This window comes from Puma concolor, chromosome D4 (assembly GCF_028749965.1).
Source record: "Puma concolor isolate L17-30 chromosome D4, mPumCon1.1.hap2, whole genome shotgun sequence".
Lineage (NCBI taxonomy): Eukaryota > Metazoa > Chordata > Mammalia > Carnivora > Felidae > Puma > Puma concolor.
The window spans coordinates 379878-385877 of record NC_141679.1 but is presented as its reverse complement, the minus strand read 5'-3'; the positions used below and the strand labels follow the sequence as shown (position 1 = coordinate 385877).

Genomic DNA, 6000 nt, shown 5'->3' with positions numbered 1-6000 from the left:
CTTATATTGAAAAATGCTGTCTAGGACTTTCGTACCTAGAAAGAAGTCAATGCCTAACTTCAAAGCTTCAAAGGACAGGCTGACTTTCTCGTTAGAGGCTAAGGTAGCTGGTGACTTTCAGTTGAAGCCAATGCTCATTGACCATCCCCCAAAACCCTAGGGCCCTTAGGAATTATGCTAAATCTACCCTGCCTGTGCTCTATAAATGGAACAAAGCCTGGATGACAGCATATCTGTTACAGTGGAAGTTAGTGAATATTTTAAGCTCAAGATTCAGACATACTTAGGAAAAAAAGATTTCTTTCAAAATATAACTGCTTCTTGACAGTGCACCTGGTCACACAAGCGCCCTCATGGAGACATACAAGATTAATATTTTCATGCCTGCTAACACAACATCCATTATGCAACCCATAGATTACCCATAGGAGTAATTTCAACTTTCAAGACATTATTTAAGAAATTCATTTCGGGGCGCCTGGGTGGCTCAGTCGGTTGAGTGTCCAACTTCAGCTCAGGTCATGATCTCACAGTTTGTGGGTTCGAGCCCTGCGTTGGGCTCTGTGCAGACAGCTCAGAGCCTGGAGCCTGCTTCGGATTCTGTGTCTCCCTCTCTCTCTCTGCCCTTCCCCCACTCACGCTCTGTCTCTGTCTCTCAAAAATGAATAAACGTTAAAAAATTTTCTTTAAAAGAAATACATTTCATAGGGGCACCTGGGTGGCTCAGTGGTTTGAGTGTCTGGCTCTTGGTCTCAGCTCAGGTCATGATCTCACGATTCATGGGTTCAAGCCCCGCATCAGGCTCTCCACACTGAAAGCACGGGGCCTGCCTGGGATTCTCTCTCTCTCCCTCTCTCTCTGCCCCTCCCCTGCTTGTGATCCCTCTCTCTCAAAATAAATAAACGTAAAAAAAAAAAAAAGAAATACATTTCATGAAGCTATAGCTGCCATACACACCGATTGCTCTGATGGATCTGGGCAGAGTAAACTGAAAACATCCTGGGAAGGAGTCACCATCCTAGATGTCATGAAGAACATTGGGGATTCATGGGAAGAGGTCACGATTCAACACGAACAGGAGTTGGGAAGAAGCTGGTTCCAGCCCCAGGGAGGACTTTGAGGGGTTCAGGACTCCAGGGGAGGAAGTCGCCGCGGACGTGTGGCAACAGGAGAACCGGAAGCAGAAGGGGGGCTGAAGACGGCAGGGAGCTGCGCCACCTGGGATAAAACGGATGCGGATTTGCTTTCCATGGATGAACAAAGAAGTGGTTTCCTGAGATGGACCGTGCTCCTGGCAATGATGCTGTGAAGACTGTTGAAATGATAACACAGCACTGAAAATATATTACATGAACTTAGCTGACAGAGCAGCGGCAGGGTGTGAGAGGATGGACCCAGTTTTGAAAGAAGTTCTGTGCGTAAAATGCTACCAAACTGCATCACGTGCTACAGAGAAATTGTTCATGAAAGAAAGAGTCAACTGATTTGGAAAACTTCATTGTCTTATTTTAAATCACAGCTGTCCCAACTTTCGCAACCACCACCCTGATCAGTTGATTAGCCATCAACATTGAGGCAAGACCCTCCAACAACGGAAAGATTACAACTTGCTGAAAGTTCAGATAATGGTTGATGGTTTTTAATCAATCATTTTAAAATTAAGGCATATACATTTTTTTAAAAAGTTTATTTGAGAGAGAGAATCCTGAGCAGGCTCTGCACTGTCAGCTCAGAGCCCAATGCGGGGCTCTAGCCCCATGAACCATGAGATTGTGAGCCGAAATCAAAAGTTGGATTAACCAACGGAGACACTCAGGCTCCCCTACATTGCTTTTTATATTTAAGAAGAAGCCGGGTCCTTCCCGGCCGCCAGGCGTGGACCAGCTGGCCACACCGCCAGCACCTGGGGAAAGTCGCGCCGGGCTGTAAAAGCGGAGGTTCCCACGAGAGACGCCTGGGTAACGACGCGCCGAGCCGTAAAAGCAGCGGTTCCCACGGAGACGCCTGGGTAACGACGCGCCGAGCCGTAAAAGCAGCGGTTCCCACGGAGACGCCTGGGTAACGACGCACAGCGCCGAAAAGCGGCCCGACTGACGAGAGAAGCTTAGCTCATGGGGCTGGAACTTGGGAAATGTCGCGCGAAGTAAGAGCCGCTGGCCCCGCGAGGTGGGTGGTCGTCCTACGGCTCAGTCTCTGGCCTGCGGTGGTCTCTTAGGAGTCCTGAGCGTTCTGGCCCCCAGTGGTCCGAGCTCGAACGGAAGCGCACCGGACTTGGGCTTTCTCGGTGTGGCCAATACTGGGTGGAAGGAGGACGTGGGATTTAGGTGGGGAAGGGGCGGTGTCTGCGGGCCCGGGAGAGGGGAACTAGCTGTGTTGTGAGCTTGGGCCCATAGGAATAAGTGTTTGGAGTGGGTTGGGCTGAGGGAAGCTTCGGGTGTTTTAAAGTGAGTCCGTGTTGGGGTGCTGGGTGAGTAGGAATCTCCGAGGATACTGGACGGCGTGTTTGTGAGTAGGAGGGCCGTTGACCGCTGACGTTCGTCTTTGACCAGGCAAAACATCAGTGCATTTCAGATTTGGAGAGGCAAAAATCATTTAAAATAGATCAAAATAGACGTTTATTTTGATATGCACGCAAGGTCCGAATTTGTTTTTGAACAAGAAAGATTGAAAAAAAATTTTTCTTAATATCTTTCATTGATTTTTGAGAGAGAGCGAGCGAGCATTAGCAGGGGAGGGGCAGAGAGAGAAGGAGACACAGAATCTGAAGCAGCTGCAGGCTCTGAACTGTCAGCACAGAGTCCCACTCCGGGCTGGAACCCAGGGAACAGCGAGATCATGACCTGAGCGGCAGTTGATTGCTCAACGACTGAGTCCCCCAGGAATGTTCAACAGGCAGTGTATACAAAGAGCTCAGAATTGAGGAAGGCGGCAAGTTATCTAGGTCAGGTAGTGTGCTCATTTTCTGAAGAGACAACTTTGACTCAATAGAATTTAAGCTGAACATATGGGACCTGGAGGCTGGACCGGTTTCCTGTGATCACAGACCACTTAAAAAATGTTTGTATGAAGATTTATTTTCCACTTATTTCACCATCGTTTCTTTGCATGATTATAAATAATAGAATCCAGTAGGATAGCTGGGGATAAAATTCTACTGATGGCATTATTAAAATAATAGTTTATGGATGTAACGGAAGTAAAGACTCCTTTTCCCATTTTACAATAGACACTAATAAGAACAGAAATAAACTCAACATGAAATAAACAAGACATGTTTTAGAAAAACTTTGAACACTAGAAAAAAGAAAACCTTAAAAGACAACATAATTGTGGATAGGAAGACTAAACATCAACTATCAGTTCACAGGACAAAAAAATAAATAAGGATTTAAAACACCAAATATAAGGTAGATTTTATGCACAAGTCTTGATTTTAACACTTTGGAAGGAAGATAATACCATCTTATCAAGCCCATGTGAAACACTCATGAAACTAATTATCGTATAGGTTTCAAAAGAAAAAAACAATTTACTTAAAGTAATAAGACAGTATTCTTTTTTATGTTTATTTATTTATTTATTTATTTATTTATTTATTTATTTGAGAGAGAGTGAGCGTGAGTAGGGGAGGGACAGAAAGGGAGAGAGGCTCCGTGCCATCATTGCAGAGCCCAGTGCAGGTCTCAGTCTCACAAACTGCGAGATCATAACCTGGGCTGAAACCAGGATGGAGGCTCAACCGACTGACCCACCCAAGTGTCCTGACAATATTTTTAAAAATTATTTTATCATGTAGAAAACTAGAAATTTTCTTTTTTTTTTTTTGAGTATTTATTTTGAGAGAGAGTGAGTGCCCCATGGAAATTAATTTTTCAAATGACATACAATTCATCCAAAGAAAAACTGCAAACTGACATTGCAAATTTTAAAAGAAAATAGATAAAGCACAATATATCAGAAACTACAGGGGCCCCTGGGTGGCTCAGTCAGTTGAGCATCTGACTTTGGCTCCAGTCATGATCTCATGTTCATGGGTTCAAGCCCCACATCCAGCTTTGTGCTGACAGCCCAGAGCCTGGAACCTGCTTCGGATTCTCTGTCTCTCTCTCTGCCCTTCCCCTGCTTGTGCGCGCTCTCTCTCTCTCTCTCTCTCTCTCAAAAAAAAAAAGTTGAAAAAAATATATAAGAAACTACAATATACACTTAAAGCAGTTAAATGAAATTTTATAGCCTTAAATTCTTAAGACAGTAAGGAAGAGAATAAAATTTTCAACTCAGAAGAAAAAAAAATACCCAAAAAACAAAGTAAACCAAAACAAAGCAGAAGGGAATAAATCAAAGTAAATATCAAAATTGGGGCACCTGGGGGACTCAGTTGGGTAAGTGTCCAACTCTTGATTTTGGCCCAGGTCATGATCTCATGGTTTATGGGATAGAGCTCTGCATTGGGCTCAATGCTGACAGCGTGGAGCCTGCTTGGAATTCTCTCACTCCCTCTCTCTCTCTGCCCCTCTTCTAGCTTGCCTGCTCTCACTCTCTCTCAAATTTAAAAAAAAAGCAAATGTCAAAATTAATAAGACTGAAAAGAGAGATGAAAACTAAGTGAATAAGTAAATAAATGAAGTGCAATAAAAAAACCCTATAATAGTCAAGCCACTCACCATAAATCAAAAAAGTGAAAAAATGAAGAAAAATGCAAGAAGTGACCAGGAGAAATAATTGTGAAAGAGAAAATTTTAGCAGTAGATGATTTTCAAAATTCTATGCAAAATAAATAATAATAGAACAAAAATATAAGGTTTGATTAATAGACTCCTAGGAAAACACATTTATCAAAATTGGCAGAAGTTATGATAAAAAGCATTAAACAAATTTTATTAGAAGAAATGAAGAAATGTAACTATCTCACAAAATCAGATCAGGCATAGAAAGTTTCACAGAAGAATTCTGTCCAAAAGAGGGAAAGCTTCAAGTTATATAAATGGAACAAGTATAACATTTGGACCAAAACTTGAAGGAAAATGTACAAGAACTGTAGACAAATCTCTGTAATGAATATTGATGTGAAAATTTAACTATTAGCAGAAACCAACAGTGTATTAAAACCTTATCAGGTTGAATTTATCTAAAAATAAATATGCCTCAATATGTGGAATTCAGTTAGCACAGTTAATCACATAAATAGATCTAAGGACAAAACCATAACATTTCTCCCTTAATTTTATTAAAATTTTTTTAACATTTATTTATTGATCAGAGACAGAGACAGAGTGCGAGCAGGGGAGTGGTAGAGAGAGAGGGAGACAGAATCTAAAGCAGGCTCCAGGCTCGGAGCTGTCAGCACAGAGCCGGTCGTGGGGCTCAAGCCCAGGAACCTCGACCCGAGAGGAAGTTGGATGCTTAACCAACTGAGCCACCCAGGCACCCCTCTCCCCTAAGCTTTTAACTTGAAAAGATCTTTTACAACATCCAACACCCATTTCTAATTAAAAAAAAAAATCACTAAAATAAGAATTGATGTATCTTAGACCTAAAACAGGTATCTTCCTTAATATGTAAAACAATGAAAACAGTTTCTTAAGTTCAGAAGCAAAGCAAGTATGTTAACTTTGTATTGCTGGTATTAGCCGATGAAATCAATGAGAAAATAATGAGAGTTATGTAAATTTAAAATGAAGTGAAACTATTTGCAGAAGAAGTCATCTAAAAAACTCAGCAGTCAATAATAAATTACCGAATATGGATCAGGATTTTAAATTAATACACAAAGTTGATAGCCTTCATTTGTTTAAAAAACAGGTTATGACAATAAGGAAAACTCAACATATTTTTTTAAAAAATAAAATACTTAGAACTAAAATGTGAATAGCTATAAGAAGAAAACTTTATACTACAGAAAATCACAAAATAGACTTGGTCAAATGTCATAAAGATATAAATTCTTTCCAATTTGATATAAAACTTTAACATAATTCCCCAAACAAACAAGGTTTCATGCTG

At 41.3% G+C, this 6000-nt stretch overlaps 1 long non-coding RNA gene across 3 annotated transcripts in view; it reads left to right on the top strand.

Moving 5' to 3' along the window:
• Positions 1–2003: 2003 nt before the first annotated feature.
• Positions 2004–6000, top strand: part of LOC147574633 (uncharacterized) — a 111583-nt gene continuing 107586 nt past the window's right edge. For all 3 annotated transcript variants that reach the window (XR_015243363.1, XR_015243362.1, XR_015243361.1), the window contains exon 1: positions 2004–2166. This is a non-coding gene — a long non-coding RNA (uncharacterized LOC147574633). The remainder of the gene's footprint in view (positions 2167–6000) is intronic.